Source organism: Nanorana parkeri, unplaced genomic scaffold (assembly GCF_000935625.1).
Source record: "Nanorana parkeri isolate BGI_ZX_2015 unplaced genomic scaffold, ASM93562v1 scaffold891, whole genome shotgun sequence".
Lineage (NCBI taxonomy): Eukaryota > Metazoa > Chordata > Amphibia > Anura > Dicroglossidae > Nanorana > Nanorana parkeri.
Window position 1 is genome coordinate 483,568 of NW_017307159.1, and position 16,247 is coordinate 499,814.

General features: G+C 47.5%; 1 protein-coding gene across 1 annotated transcript in view; it reads right to left on the minus strand.

Moving 5' to 3' along the window:
- Positions 1–14,268, minus strand: part of SSTR5 (somatostatin receptor 5) — a 21,867-nt gene extending 7,599 nt beyond the window's left edge. The window contains exon 1 of the mRNA XM_018565840.1: positions 14,230–14,268. The gene's annotated coding sequence lies outside the window, so the exon portion shown is untranslated. The remainder of the gene's footprint in view (positions 1–14,229) is intronic.
- Positions 14,269–16,247: the final 1,979 nt, after the last annotated feature.

Genomic DNA, 16,247 nt, shown 5'->3' on the forward strand with positions numbered 1-16,247 from the left:
GTTTGGAGATGAGGGTGCACAGTACCTCTGTCCGGCATCCCACCCATCTCACTGATGTCACTGGTTGCCAGGAGGTGGGCAGGTCATAATCCAGAGCGTCTCAGGTTCTCTTAGCTCAGAGCTCTTAGCAAACTGGGGCACTCTGGGTGGAAATGGGGTGGCAGGCACACCTGTCGCCCCACCACCTCCATGTTACCCAATGAGATGCTGATTGAAGCAACTGTCTCATTATAGGGACAGCCCTGGGTCCCCATATTCCTCCCATGTAAGAAGCAGTAAGGGTGCCACACCAATGGTGAGAGTCCAATTTTTTTTTAAATTAAATAATTCATGGGATAAGAAACCCAATGCGTTTTGGGGTTCAGATGCTTCTCCATCATCAGAGTCTAAAAACCCGAGACATGTTGGCTCGCCTATTCCATTAATTATTTTAATATAAACGTTCTGGACTCTATGACTGTTGGTGTGGCAGCCTTACTTCTTCTCACTTTTGGACATTTCTCAGAACCCCTCATCGTTTGGGGTTGCTCTGCTACATGTGAGCAGCCCCACCAAAGCAAGTCATCTTGATCAATGAGGCATTCATTCACAACCCTGGATATTAATAATACGGGGGTCTAGCACCTCCAATGCACGTACCCCGGATTCCTCACGACGAGCTGACTTTAATTGGGATTTATGGACTGCGGAGGAGCTTCTAGTAATTGAACTGCCTCTTCTCCGCTTGATCCATTTGCGGATGAAGTGATAATGGTATCTCTAATAGAACCTATAAATATCTCCAGGAAAAGCTTTCAAATGGAATAATTGCGAAGTACGAATAGTCTGTAATGTAAAAGTACGCTTCACTGCACTTCGCCAGCCAGAGTTCAAAGACGAGTAGCGAGAGGCCGGGAAGATGAGACAGAAGTAAAACTTTATTGAATCTGAGACGGAGAGCAAAGTGCAAATAGAAAAATCATTGGGGACGGTCAGCTAATTTAACGAAAGGTACGCCGCACGGCAGGCGAAAATACATCTTTAACGTGGAATTCCAGGCTAATGTAATTAAACTTATCATCATTACCTGTGCTAAAAACATATTACCTAACAGGGTTATTCACAAAAGGGTAAGGAGTTTGGAGAAGTGAACAATCTAGGACAACATCGCTGAACTGGAAAGTGAGCTGAATTGGAGAATGTTTCCATATCAGCTTTGTTGTCCTAGATTGTTCACTTCTCCTGCGTTCTCCAGGGGCAGATCTAGTGGCAATACACTAATATCACCACTAGGTGGCACTGAGGAGCATAGGAATTCCTTATGCTCCTCATTGCCATGTAGGGACGCTATTGCCCAGATATAGGCTGGGCAGAATATGTATAAATCAGTCCCTTGCAGCTCACTTTCTGCAATTTCCTGCATCCGAGGGAGCCAGCGAAGAAATGTATCACCATGAATGAACCAAAGCACTGTGCTGGATCCAAACTTGTTTCACATAGTGGGGCTTGGAGAAAGAAGTGCTTAGGTGTGGTTTAAGGAGCACAGGAAGGACCCCAGCAGGGTGGTGATGTCCATTCATAATTAGGTGAATGGATTGGATGTATGAAAATGGGTGATTGCTTAACGAGAACCAATCCGGAATGTAATTTTTGAAAACATTTTGTCACTCTTAGGCCTCATTCACACGAGAAAAGGCCGGCATGTACAGCTCCGTGCAGGGCTGTATCAGGCAGCTCCCAGGAAGGACAGGTGCTGTGTGTGATTAGTACGCACCCCCCGTCCTTCTCTTTGGGAATACGTGGCCATACGCCCCCTTACGCTCACCTGACCTGCACGTCCGTGGGAATGGATGGATCCTGTCTGCGTCCGAGCCGGGAAACACGCACGCGTACGGACCTGCACTTGAGGTAAGCGTAGGGGGGGCGTACGGCCGCGTACTCCCCTAGAGAAGGACGAGGGCTGGGAACTATTCACACGCAGCACCTGTCCTTCCCGGGAGCTGCTCGATACGGCCGTGCACGCAGCACGGAGCTGTACGTGCCGGACGTTTCTAGTGTGAATGAGGCCTTAAAGTGGACACACGTCAAGCAATGTGTATATGTAACACTTCTGGGGTTGTATTACCTCTCACAGAGATCACAGTACTCCCCCTGACACTGGCTTCATCTGCTTTTCTCTCCAGAAGGACAGTGCCATCTTTGTTCAGGCATCATCCAGGGTCACCATCTACTTCCTGGACTAAGATGCCTGTATTCTATAATTTCTCTGGACCTTATAAAAATGCTAGATCACATCACTTCCGAAGATGCGGTCTCAGCTGTTGGAGGCATGCTAGGCAGGAAGAAGCATTTCCCCAGTCTCCCCTCCCCAGTGATCAGACTGCAACACTGTAACTGTAGAAAATCACAAGGTGAAGCTGCAGCAGAAGCAGATCTGTGTCAGACATTTGTGAACACAGCCAAGAACTGCACACCTGGAGTTGCATGATTGTGTCATCTCTGATCCAGCATCTTAGTCAAGGAAATAGATTGTGAAACTGGATGATGCCTGAACAGAGATGGCGCCATCCTTATTTTAGTTTCCTGCAGAATCAGCTGGTCCCCTGAGCACTGGTCCTGATATCCGGTTTTGGGGTGGCTCCTTTCCCTTGCAGGGTCCTATGGGACCACCCTTGTGTGTGCTAGTAAGCTGTGTGTGTCTCCACAAACACACAGACACAGCAAGGCAAGCCACTACGCTACCTTTGCTCCCTGATCCTCCTCCCTTCTACGGCTACTGGAGGCGGCTCTGTCCCTTGTGATCTTGTACTGGACAGGAAGTGCAGGGAAGCAGAGCTGAGAGAGTTGGAGCTGGAAGTGCTTGGGCTAAATTTTAATGAAATACTTTGCTCAGTGAATTATATTTGTATGATATGGATTCATTCACGAAAAAAAAGGTGTGATAGTTTAATACTACTTTAACTTGTAAAAGTAGCAGTGACATCATCACTGGGCTTTGCATAGCCTGCAGAGAGAGCAGAGCTGTGGGAGGGACCTAGCAGGCTACGCCCACTGCAGAAAACTACAGGAGGGGCGGAGACAAAACCAGTCACCCTGCGAAAGGAGAGGGCAGCAGTGACCGTTTTTTTTTACAGGAGAAGGCACAGACAAGACCAGTCACCCCGCACAAGGAGAGAGAGCAGCAGTGAGCGGTCTTTATTACAGGAAGCTCCAAGTCTCACGCTGGATTACTGCACAGATCTGGAAGAAATACACAAAAGCTCACCAAGATTACAGGAAGAATACACAGGACTCTTGTAAGAGGACAATATTTGTTTTTCCTGGAGTTGGGATTTAGGGTGGCCCATTGGAGGTGCCAACATACCCTGAAAATCAGTCATGCTCCATTTTTGGCACCGCAAACCACCATCACACTTTGCCTTTTTGCATTGGACTGCCATTAAAATGAACGGCAACGCAAGAAACACTACTGCAGTGGCGTCACTATGGGGGTGCAGGGAGGTGCGGACCGCACCCGGATGACACCATTGAAGGGGTAACACCAAAATGACTAAAAGTCATTTTGGTGTCACCCCCTCTGAAATGTCAGGCACCCGGTCATGGGTTTCAGGAGAAAGGAGGGGACCCGGCAGCATACCTTATCCCGCCCGGTGAACGTCCCCTCCTATCTCGGCAGGTATCAATAAGATGGCCGCGCATGCACGATGAAGCCATTGCGCACACGCGGTGACACCCGGCCTTGGGACGCCCCTGCGCTAATGCCAAAGCAATGGTGCAAATGGTGAAGATGTAAAGGGAACATTTTGCATTTCAAGCTGTCTTTCACGGGTCACATGTGAACACAAAGCCTACAGGTAGCCAATTTCCTTCCCCTGATGCCACCTTGAAGGGGAATAACGACGGCAATGGCTGTCATGTTGCTCGGGGCAGAGCTGGATTAACCGGTAAAGCAAAACAAACGACAAACGCACTCAACAATTTGTTACCAGTTATACAGTAAGGTGCACACGAAATGGGCTTTGAACAGTAGAACAGTAGAAAGGCATCATGGCACACTCACAAACTAGCATGTAAAACAACTTGGACCGCACTATAAGAGGTGCCTTGGCGCGGCAGTGCGGCTTACACATCCTTTGCAGAAGACGTGTATCCAAACCTCTGTCATTGTCCTTAGTGGTGAGACAAGTTGTTTTACATGCTGGTTTGTGAGTGTGCCATGATGCCTTTCTACTGTAGAGCTGGATTAACATCACGGCTTGTGAGACTCCTCTAATCACGCAGCGGGAGGAGGCATTCTTTTCTTCCTTCGTCAAGGTGGACTGGGCTTCATAGTGACCGGACAGAACAATAATACAGCATTGTGAGCGGACGAAAATACCAACAAAGAATATTTCATGTGACAGGCCAGTTTTATATAAATGTAGAATATGAAAAAAGAAAATAGCTGAGGCTTTCAAAGTGCTGAATGACAGAGCCAAAAAGGATATTTACCTCATAATTGTATAAAGTAAGTGTTTTTATTAGAACATAATTAAGATTAGTAATAAAAGTATAGAAATTGTAACAATGTAACATTCATATTCCGATTGTTTTGATACATTAGATTCAGTGATGTGTGGTACCTTTGGTTCTGGGTGGGGCATTCCCCAGCCTTTTCCCCCAGCATGCCCTGCCCCACCCCCAGTCTGCCAGAGCCACGCCCATATCCTGCCGAAGCCCCACTTCCCAACCCAGTCCCCAAGCTAGTGTGAGGGAGGAAGGGAGGAGACAGGGAGGAGCCTCCCTGTCCCTCACTTGCTCGTCACTGCTGAGGCATCCGGAATGATGACCTCAGTGTTTTGTTTTTTTCTTTTTTTGATTGGACAGCTTGGACCAAACCATTTGCCATTGGTCCAAACCCTTCACAGAGCTCACGCCTCTAAAACAGAGTAGAGGCTGTGACAGCTCTTGCCTCAGCAAGTAAGGTTACACAAGCACTGGGAAGCCCGCTGCTGTGTAACCTAACTAGCTTTCAAAAGCCAGATGCAGCGTTGCTTGTTATTAACAGGCAGCACTCCGTCCATGACAGGTTACACAGCGGGGAGGATTTCCTTGCTGTGTAACCTGCTAGAAGCCGATCTGAATGGGGAAAAAGCTGTCAGCTTCAGATTTCTTCCATAATACTAGGTAAGGCTCTGCCTCACTTGTAGGGTTGCCACCCGTACGGTTTTCACCCGGACAGTACGGGTTTTGGATCCTGTGTACGGGTGGGAGACGGGCTCCCACCCGTACACAGGATTCAAACGGCAGACTTGCTCACCTGGCGGCGGGTGGCGAGCGGTGAGCGACTGTGTACAGATTGTATATCTGTGGATCTGTGGCACACTGGCATCTTTGTGATTACCTCCAATGTTATTTAATCACAAAATACATGCATAGTGTACTTTACCAAAAAATTGCCGCGAGGCGCTACAGTGTTCGGGTTTAGCTTGAAGAGAAGGTGGCAACCCTACTCACTTGCCTCCCCTGACCGCACGTCCCTGATTAGATTAAACCTCCAAATACCACCCCTCAATTTTACTCCAACAGACTAATAGAGTTGACCACATAGTGTCTGTCAATAGTCATAGATGGAAAGATGTTGGTTCTTCTCTTTTTGGGGGCTGGAGTGGTATAAGTTCTACGCGTTTCACGCTTGATGCGCTTCTTTAGGAACTCAGTATAGGAGGAAGTCACATTAGAAAACAATCAGTGGATATGCACGGGCAGAACAATCGAACCATAAGTCTCACATATGGGGGACAGGTGGGCACACACAGAAAGCGAGCGGCCCAAACAGAACAGGTCTGTGAAGGATAGATAGCTGGAAATCCCTTGTAATTTAGGCTCCTTCAGTATCTACATACATCAAATGCAGTCTAACACAGTCAGCCGTCCCGCTCCATCTCGCTGCTCGTGTATTAAGGCAGCTCCCTGCTGTAACAGTAACGTCAGAGACTTGCCCTCACTAGTCCCGGAGACCACTGTCTCCTGTACTGAAAGTGAAAGGAAATTCAAAATGTTTGAGGTGTCACCAGAACTGTCTTAGAGGAAATAGCCCCTCACTTTGCAAAGCTCGCCTCTTACTTCCTGCTATGTCTCTAGGGCAGGAAGTGAAAGGAAATCTCCCTTGCAAGACAGGAAATAAAAACATTGACAGGGATCTGAAGTATTCCACAACTCTGTGTGAAGCACTAATACAGGTGAAACTCGAATAATTAGAATATCGTGCAAAAGTAATTGCAGTAAGTGCTGCAAAAGGGGCCCAAACCAAGTACTGAGTACATATGCATGCTTGTACTTTTCAGAGGTCCGATATTGTTCTATGTACAATCCTTGTTTTATTGATTGCATGTAATAATCTACTTTTTTGAGGTTGTGGATTTGGGGTTCTTGGGGTCTTCATGGGGTCACAATTATGACAAATCACGGCTTGAATTATCTTGCTTTGCATGTAATGAGTCTCTCTCATATATTAGTTTCACCTTTTAAGTTGCATTAGTGAAATAAATGAACTTTGCACGATATTCTAATTATTCGAGTTTCACCTGTATACCACTTGGATTTCGTCCGAAGGGCCCTCCTGAGGCCCTTTTGTGTATGAGAGCTGCCTGACCAGAGTCAATGCACACTGCATTATAGACTCAATGTAGCAATCACTTACCTTCCTCGCTCCAGTGGCGCATCTCCTAGGGCTGGTGGCCGCACTCGCTTTACCACGTGTGTCATGGGCACATTCGCAGCTGAATTCTTGAAGTACCAGTGTTCACAGTGGACAGGTGTCCATGCATTGTTTGTCCATGCGTTGCCAAGCCCTGATATCTTGGTCCGGTATCCAGCTCTCTAGTTTTGCCTGGTATCCTGGTCCACTATCCACCACTGTAGGCTTGCCTGGTATCCTGATACAGTGCCTGCCACTCCAATCTCACCTGGTATCCTGGTCCACTATCCACCGTTCTTTTCTAGGCTGTTATCCTGGTCCACTATCCAACACTGTAGTCTTGCCTGGTATTCTCGTACAGTACCCGCCACTCCAGTCTCACCTGGTATCCTGGTCCACTATCCACCGCCCTAGTCTAGACTGTTATCCTGGTCCACTATCCACCACTGTAGTCTTGCCTGGTATCCTGGTACAGTACCTGCCACTCCAGTCTTACTTGGTATCCTGGTCCGCTATCTACTGCTCTAGCCTTGCCTGGTATCCTGGTGCAGTGTCCCCCGCTCCGGTGTCACCTGGTATCCTGATACAATTCCCTACCACGCCAGTACCTGGTATTCCGGTCCTGATGCTCCAATTCTCTGGTATTCTATATGCCCCTCCTGCTGCAATCTCAAGTGGCCCAATGGTACCATCAGGGCTTCTCGTATCTTCCTGCCACATCTACTACTACCGGGGGGTAGCGACCTGGGAACGGGATGCAGCCAAATCCATCTCCACCTTCAGGAGCTGTGTTGAAAACCTCCCGTTCTTTAGACTCCCTGGCCAACCCAACTATAGCCAGAGTAGGGTCCTTCATTGCATGAAGACCATCTTCAGATCCAGCACCTTGCAGCCTACACAGTCCAGGTTCTCTTTGATATTACTCTTGCAAAATACCCTGAGCCTTCATCAATAAAAAACATGGACCTGTTTTTATGTCTTGCACATTTTAAAGTGTACCTGTCTCCCATCACACATTTTAAAGTGTACCTGTCTCCCATTACACTGCAGGTGGCTAGTACGAGTTCCGGAATAGGACCCAACATGGGAGGTCTGGTAGGGAGGGTGGAGGACAAAGCTGTTTCCTGGAACGAAAGAAACTCTAACGTCAATGCTTTCATTACAAAGCAGCGACATTCCTGTGCAAGGAAGCGAAAACTGTATTTTATCCTCCTAATAAGAGGGTAGACGTTGAAGTTACGCTGCCAGACCGGTGCTACACCAAAGCCAGAAGTCAATGTAGACGCGTGTAATGGGACACCTTCTTCTGGCAGTGAAGGGGAGCGGCCGGTGATGCTTGGTTACTGGAGAGATGGACTCCATTCCCAGAACGTTCCCATTGACTGAGTTTCCATGTTACCAGGCTACTATCCAAGTGCTGAAATAATAGCCCCCTCCCTTCTCAGGCCACACACACCACCTGCCCCTTCTTCTACGTCTCCAGTCCATGATACTGACCCGGCTCCAGCAATCCCCCAATATTTGCTTTGCTCTCAGCCAGTGAAAGTTCATCTCATTATTCAAGGCGGAATGAATGATTAACCCAGATAAGACGTCTGTCCTGTACAGATACTGGCACAGATTCAGCAGAGAGATGGAGGCTGCTGATTGGCTGGGGAGAATTCTTGGCACTCTTGGCGCTTCGAGTCCTCTGACATTTCGGGGGAATTCCAGCGCTCGGATGAGTCCTTCATGTACAAAGGCGTCAAGTGACATCCAAACTGACTAGCTACCTTTTATTTATGGCTTCATTTTGGATCGCGCAGGAAAAGGAAGTCTCTCTGATAACTTTGTAATGACCCTTTTTGTAGGTTTGCTCTTCACTTCCTTTTAGGGTTGTCACCTTTTCTTTCAGAGAAACCCGAACACTCAAGCGACGTACGAAAATGTTTTTGGGAGAATGAGTCGCGGATTATACATATGTAAATAGCGCCACCAATTCATATTTAAATATCACAGTCAAGACTATTTTAGTGGGGGGCCAGTAGCCTCTTTCTTTTGGTTGCCTCTGTCTGCATGACATCTTGTGTCCGGGTTTCAGTTGCCATGACAGGTGGCAACCCTACTTCCTTTACATTGAGTGTTCCCCTGCGTGTATTTCACAGGTGTTAGATGGAAGAAGCAGTAACAGGAGTGCCCCCACTTCCTGTCAAATTGGCAGGAGTCCGGCAAAGCAGGAAATGAAGGAAAATCTCCCCACTTCCTGCATTATAAGCGGGCATCTGACAGGACAGGAAATTAAGGAAACATCTCCCCATTTCCTGCCTGATTAATGGGCATCTGACAGGACAGGAAATAAGGGAAAAACTCATATCACACATATACGCATCATATACAAAGCACACATCACATATACACATCACACATACACACAGTACACATATACTGTACATATCACATACACACATATACACATCACACACATACACAGTATACACACATCACATCTACACATCACTCATATACACAGTATACGCATATACACATACACACAGCACATATATACACATCACATATATAAACATACACACACAGTACATATATACACATACACACAGCACATCACGCATATACATATCACACATACACACAGCACACTTATGCACATCACACTTACACACAGCACACCTATACACATACACATCACAGATATTCATCACACATACACACGGCACACATATACACATGATCACAGCACACATACACATATATACACAGCACACATACACATCACACATATACACATCACACATACACACAGCACACATATACGCAAAAACACATCACACATACACACAGCACACATACATAAATACATCACACATATACACGTACACACAGCACACATATAGATCATGCATACACACAGTACACAAATCAAATACATATAGTGTATATAATACAAAAAATGGTACACATCACACACACACATAAACACACGTCTAAACTACATATGAGCAGCATAGTAATTACAACTTACACACAAATTACACACATCTCACTTACACATAAATTACACACATCTCACTTACACACACATCACACACATGTCACTTACACACACATCACACACATGTCACTTACACACACACATCAAACACATGTCACTTACACACACATCACACACGTCACTTACACACACATCTCACTTACACACACATTTCAGACATCACACAGCCCCAGTTTCAGGTCCTCGCACCCGGGCAGAATTGTGCGCTGCGGACGCCCCCCTATTCATGTCCACATCATACCAATATCATTCCCCCAGACACATTGTAATCACGATGATAAAAGACTCTCTGAGGCAGCCAATCAGGGGACGGAATAAAAAAAGATTGAGAGATTAAAAAAGCAGATACACGAGCGAGCGCCAACGACGGGAGCTATAAATAAACTGTAATCATCCGATCGCCAATTTGTCTTCATGATCTGCGGACAATAAAATGCTTATCACCAACTTCCCCAACAAATGCACTTCTCCAAATACAGATAACGGATGAACAATTCCCAGAAGCGCGGAGCGATCAGCCGGATAATTCCCCAAAGTGCGCAGCCATCGGATGAACAATTCCCCAAAGCGAGCAGCGATCAGCCGAATAATTCCCCAAAGTGCGCAGCGATGGGATGAACAGTTTCCCAAATCGGTTAAATTATTCGGTTAAATAATCCCCCGAATCGGTTGAACAATTCCCCAAAGCGAGCAGCGATTGGATGAACGATTCCCAAAAGCGTGCAGCGATCGGTTGAACAATTCCCCAAAGCGCGCAGCGATCGGTTAAATAATGCCCCGAATCATGCAGCAATTGGCTGAACAATTACCAAAAGTGCGCAGCGATCGGATGAACAGTTCCTCAAAGCGAGCAGCGATCGGATGGACAGTTCCTCAAAGCGAGCAGCGATCGGATGAACAGTTCCTCAAAGCGAGCAGCGATCGGATGAACAGTTCCCCAAAGCGAGCAGCGATCGGCTGAACAATGCCCCGAAGCGCGCAGCACATGGGCAAATCAAATCCATAGGGAGCATGAGATTTAACCCCGTGCTGGTTTCCTCATCCAGAAATCACATAGAGTGCAATGGGGATCTTTTCCACAAGGGGTTAAAGCTGGCGGTCACGGGGGATTAAGATCCCAGCAACCAGAATAAAGGATTCCATTGAAGTCTATGGAGGCCCCGGGAGCGATGTGACTGGCAGGGGGAGTGGGAAGGGCGCCGGTCTACCCCGCCATAGTCACATTCAACTGGACTTGTTCTGTAATGTTGAAGTGGTGCAGGTTTGTATCGCCTGTAGAACTACAAGTGTCAGCATGTCCTATAGCTGGCCATACACCTTGCAATGGAATTGAACAATCTTTGTTGTCAGAGCTACCAACAATTCTGTAGTACGAGAGCCCGCCTGGCTAGCTACAACTGGGGCGGACTGTTAGGTGGGGCTTCTACTACAGAGTTTTGGTAGATCTATAGGAGGTGAGGCTGGATTTGCGCCTTTGTATTTTGCGTATCATGGTGCACAACGCATGACGGTGCACCATGGACCCTCAATACAAAGCTCACTGAAACGCACATTGAAAACACTTGACAACACAAGTTAACGCACATTTGTATGCGTTGCCTTTCATTTCAATGGAAAACACTTAAGAAGGAGGGGCATGGGTGCCATAAGGTGCAGCCTTATATGTGCAGCCTAATTTACCTGTTACACCAAGCTACCGTGGCACTACAAGTCCCAGTGGACCTTGCCATTGTTGCCAGATTCTGCTCTTAAGCTACTCCAGTCTGTATTCAGGACTTGCAGATTTCACCATAGAGAAGCCATATGGCTCCCTTTCTGAGACTTGTAGTTCCACAACAACCAAAGCAGCATCCGAATCCAACCCCTGACTGACTACTTTGTTTTTAGATGCATTGGGAACATTCTTCATCCGTTTGTCTGTCTTTATAGTGAAGGACTACAAGTCCCAGGATCAGGCATACACCAGGCTCTCAGGGATGCTGGGACTTGTAGTTTCCAGTCCTCTAATCCTATCTTTTGTTACCCTGCAGCGAACGTAGAAAAAAGTCTCGGCAAAGCTGGCTCTTCTGCCTTCCACTTGGAGAACTACAAGTACCTGCATGCGCTGTCAGCCATTTGTTTTGCCATGCACAACAACCTAGTCACCCTTGTACCTAGGCATTGCACGGCTTTCTTACACCAGCCTATCACCATGTTGGGACTTGTAGTTCCCCCAAAGCCTGAGCTACAAACCCATTGACTACCTGTTTTGCAGAATCTGTACGTACGCTAAAATGATTACCCCTCCATCCTGATTAGGCAACTGTCATTTAACTGTCATTTCCTAAATACAGTGACCCTGAGCAGTCCAGCAGAATTCGCTCTGCCGAAGCCAGATCAAATACTGGTTGGTCGCTGCGTGCATCGGAGGGATGAGCGCCGTGCATTGAATCAGGCTGTATCGGGTTTACTCAACAAGGCTGCGCAGAGAGCAGAGGTGAGGTTCAATGTATGATAACAAAGTGGCTTAGTGGTTATCACTTATGCCATGCAGCACTGGTGTCCCCGGTTCAAATCCCAGCCAGGATATTATCGGCATGGAGTTTGTGTGTTTTCCATGTGCTTTCATGGGTTTCCTCCTGCATGCTGGTAGGTTAGCAGGCGCCTGTCTAAATTGACCCCGAGTATGTAAGAGAGGAACCTTAGATTGTAAGCTCCTTGATGGCAGGGATGGAATGTACAATATGTCATGTGCTGTGTTAATAGCTGGTGCTATAAAAACACCTGTAATAAGTAAATAGTAACCAACCAGATAACTGTCATTTTAAGAGATGATTTCTGATTAGTCGCTATGAGTCACTGCCCATTGCATACCCTCACTGCCCTTTGTATTACCTCGCTGCTCTTTGCATATACCCGCTACCCTTTGTATACCCTCACTGCCCTTTGTATACCCTCACTGCCCCTTGCATAGCCTCACTGCCCCTTGTATACCCTCACTGCCCTTTGTATTACCTCGCTGCTCTTTGCATATACCCGCTACCCTTTGTATACCCTCACTGCCCTTTGTATTACTTCGCTGCTCTTTGTATATACCCACTACCATTTGTATACCCTCACTGACTTTGCATACTCCAACTGCCCTTTGCATACCCTGATCCCCTTGTTATACCCTCACTGCCCTTTGCAGAAACGTACTGCCCTTTGTATACCCCCCTGCGCTTTACATTCTCTCACTGCCCTTTGCATACCCTCACTGCTCTTTGCATATACCCGCTTTCCTTTGCATACCCTCACTGCCATTGCATACTCCCACTGCCCGTTGCATACCCTCGCCACCCTTTGCACTGTACCACACCAAATCAGCCAAGCATCCTAGCCGGAACCTAACGCTAGCTCAAGTCGACAGCTGGAACCTATAAAATATCCCTGAGCTTTGCCATTTTATCCCTGAATGTTTCTCTAGTTTTCTGTTGGATTAAAAAACTTCTTAAACAAATGTTTCTTCTACGGACATTCTATACAGGCACCCATAATTGCCCGCAATAAAAATTGGCAGTTCCCTGAGCTTGTAGTATACTAGTATTAAAAGCATGCATGAAAAAATAAAGAACTATGGAATCTGAAAGATAGATAGATAGATAGATAACTGTGAAAATCCAGCCTAATAGCTCTGCTTAGTCATTTACCTGTTACACCACAATATACTGGTACTACAAGTCCCAGTGGACCTCACCAGTGTTGTCAGATTCCATATCTGCTCTTAGGCTCCTCCAGCCTTCAGGACTTGCAGATCCCACCATCACATTTCATCTTGCTCCCTTTCTGAGACTTGTAGTTCCACGGCAACCCAAGGGGCACCTGAATCCCTTGCTGCGTGTATCGGAGGGATGAGCACCGTGCATTGAATACGGTTGGGTTTATTCAATAAGGCTGTGCAAAGAGCAGTGACGATGTTCTAAGTGGCTTAGTGGTTAACACTCCTGTTTGCAAAGCTGGGGTCCATGGTCCAAATCCTGACCAGGACACTAGCTGCGTGGAGTTTGCATGTTCTCCCTGTGCTTGCATTGGGTTTCCTCCAGCACTCCAAAGCTTGGAGTTGAATTATCAAAATTGATCAAAACCTGTAGCACTTCTGCCTCGCAGCACTGGGGTCCCTGGTTTGAATCCCCATCAAGACACTATCTGCAAGGATTTTGCATGTTCCCCCAGTGCTGGCATGGGTTTCCTCCCAAACTCCAAGGACCCGCTGAAAGATGAATTCTCTAAATTGGTCCTTGTATGCATGTGAGAAAGGGACCTCAGATTGTAATCTCCTGGAGGTCAGGGACTGATGTGGATGTACACTATGTAAAGTATGAATAAAACAACTGTAGAATATCTATATAAGTTTTTTGGTAAAGAAAAGAATGTCATTTTTAAGCCTTGCTGAGATTTCCCAGGAGCAGACGACCCCCTTCTCTCCCCCCTACCCACAGAAAAATCCATATTTGCAATAATATAATTGACTTTATCATTGTGATCCTGCATGCATCTCCCTTACCTGGCTGTCTGTCTCCTTCCAGCGCTCCCTCTAAGTTTCCCATAGCTGTCCCTCTCTCAGTAGAGCACTGAGCGCCGACCCGGCCAGCCTGGCCGACCCGTTCAGTCCAGGTATTGCTGCCCAGCACCTGTCATCGCCACTCAATGATCCTTTTCAAGTCTTTGAGGCTTGCTTTATAATCCGCTCCCATTGCCTGAAGTTATTGTCATTGAAACAAAGCAGCCTTCACATTGTCTGTGTCCAGGGGAGTGTGGCAAGCTCGGTCTTTTCTTTTCGCAGTCTTTCGCAGCCCCCCCTAATTGCTGCGATAAGATTTCACGCACCTCTCCGCACCGGTACAGGTGCGCTGCTCCTCTGCTGACATCCCGACGCTTGCTGCTTCCTTAGCAGCGCAGCAAGTGGCTAATATAAGTGTGATTTCCTTGTGTGATGTGAATATGGAATGTCTTATGTCCCCCCTCCCTCCACATCCACCTTGTTGCAGGGCTGCGCTGCACACTCATGCATGCATAGCAACCACGCCTGGGATCAGCCCTGTCCGTGCTGTGTCAAGCCAAGAGTGAGACTGATAACAGCCAACGAGCTGGGGAAGGTGTATTATGGATTTCCATTTGATAGCTGCTTGTCAGCTCCCTGCTAATCCAATCACTCAAAGGGAGAGGTGGGTGGCAATACTGTACAGACCTGGAGAAGGGAACACTCCTAACATCTGCTTGGGGTTAAAGGTACACATCCAAATAAGAGCATTTGGCATGAAAATGGAAAAGCAGAAGATGACTTTGCTGGGAGTTATTATTTCCCATTATTGCCCAGAAAAAAAAACTACCCTTGTAGTGGGGTTACCCCAGCCCTGCAAGGGTTAACTGGTCTTTGTCTATAAGGGGGCTGGGTAAAGGGCTTTTACTTAACTGATCCCCTCCCCTGCGGGCTTCGAGACCGGCGTCCGCAACATCTTCCCCCCTGTGCTCTGTCGATTGGACGCCCGCTGACATTGTCACGTACTATGCAGTGTCCATAGCCCTGCATTTGACGTGAGGGCGACCGAAAGATGATCCACCTGGCGGAGCATAGGGGGGAGGAGTGAGCGCCAACTGTCGAGGGGATCAGACGGTGGTGTATCCAGGGCATGGCACATATGGCACATGCCCTGGGTGCCGCTTGAAGGGGAGGTGGAACAGCTCCCTGGGTCAGCAAAGGTTTGGAGACAGCTGACTTCTTTTGACTAAGGCAGTGATGTCACTGGTTGCCAGGAGCTAAGCAGGACACCCCCCAGAGACCAACTCCTGGGAACTAGCGACGTCACTGGTTGCCTGTAGCTCGGTGGGTTGCTGGTCAGAGTGCCCCGTCCAGCTCCTGGAAACCAGTGATGTAAATGGTTGCCAGGAGCTGGGCTGGGCGCCACCCAGAGTGCCTGTCCAGCTTCTGGCAACCAGTGACGTCACTGGTTGCCAGGAGCTGGGCGGGACGCCATAGGTGCATTTTATAGTAGGTACTCCTCTGGGATCAGGTAAGTCAAAGTCCTCATCACCATACTCCTAGACCAGGGGTAGGCAACCAGGGGTAGTGAAGTTGCTGGTTGCCAGGAGCTGGGCGGGACACCAAAGGAGCATTTTATAGTAGATATGCCTCTGCAATCAGGTAAGTCAAAGTCCTCTTCACCGTACACCTAGGTCAGGGGTCAGCAACTTCGGCACTCCAGCCACGTAAAACTGCAAACCCCATTATCCTTCTGCCTCTGGGAGTCATGCCTGTGAGTGTTGGAGTCTTGCAAAGCCCCATGGGATTTGTAGTTTCACCACAACTGGAGTGCAGAGGGGAAAGAAGCTTGAAAAAAGAAAACTAATGCAGCCACCACATCTAAGGAGCGGTGGGCTGCAATATATTACATTTCTGTTCATGGGTTTAATGTTTGAACAGCTGCGCAGATATCAGCCACACGGGTCCTACATGATGATCACTGGGTCATATGACTCATGGACTCGCATGGTATAATGAGCATGGAATAATGAGCAGTAAAG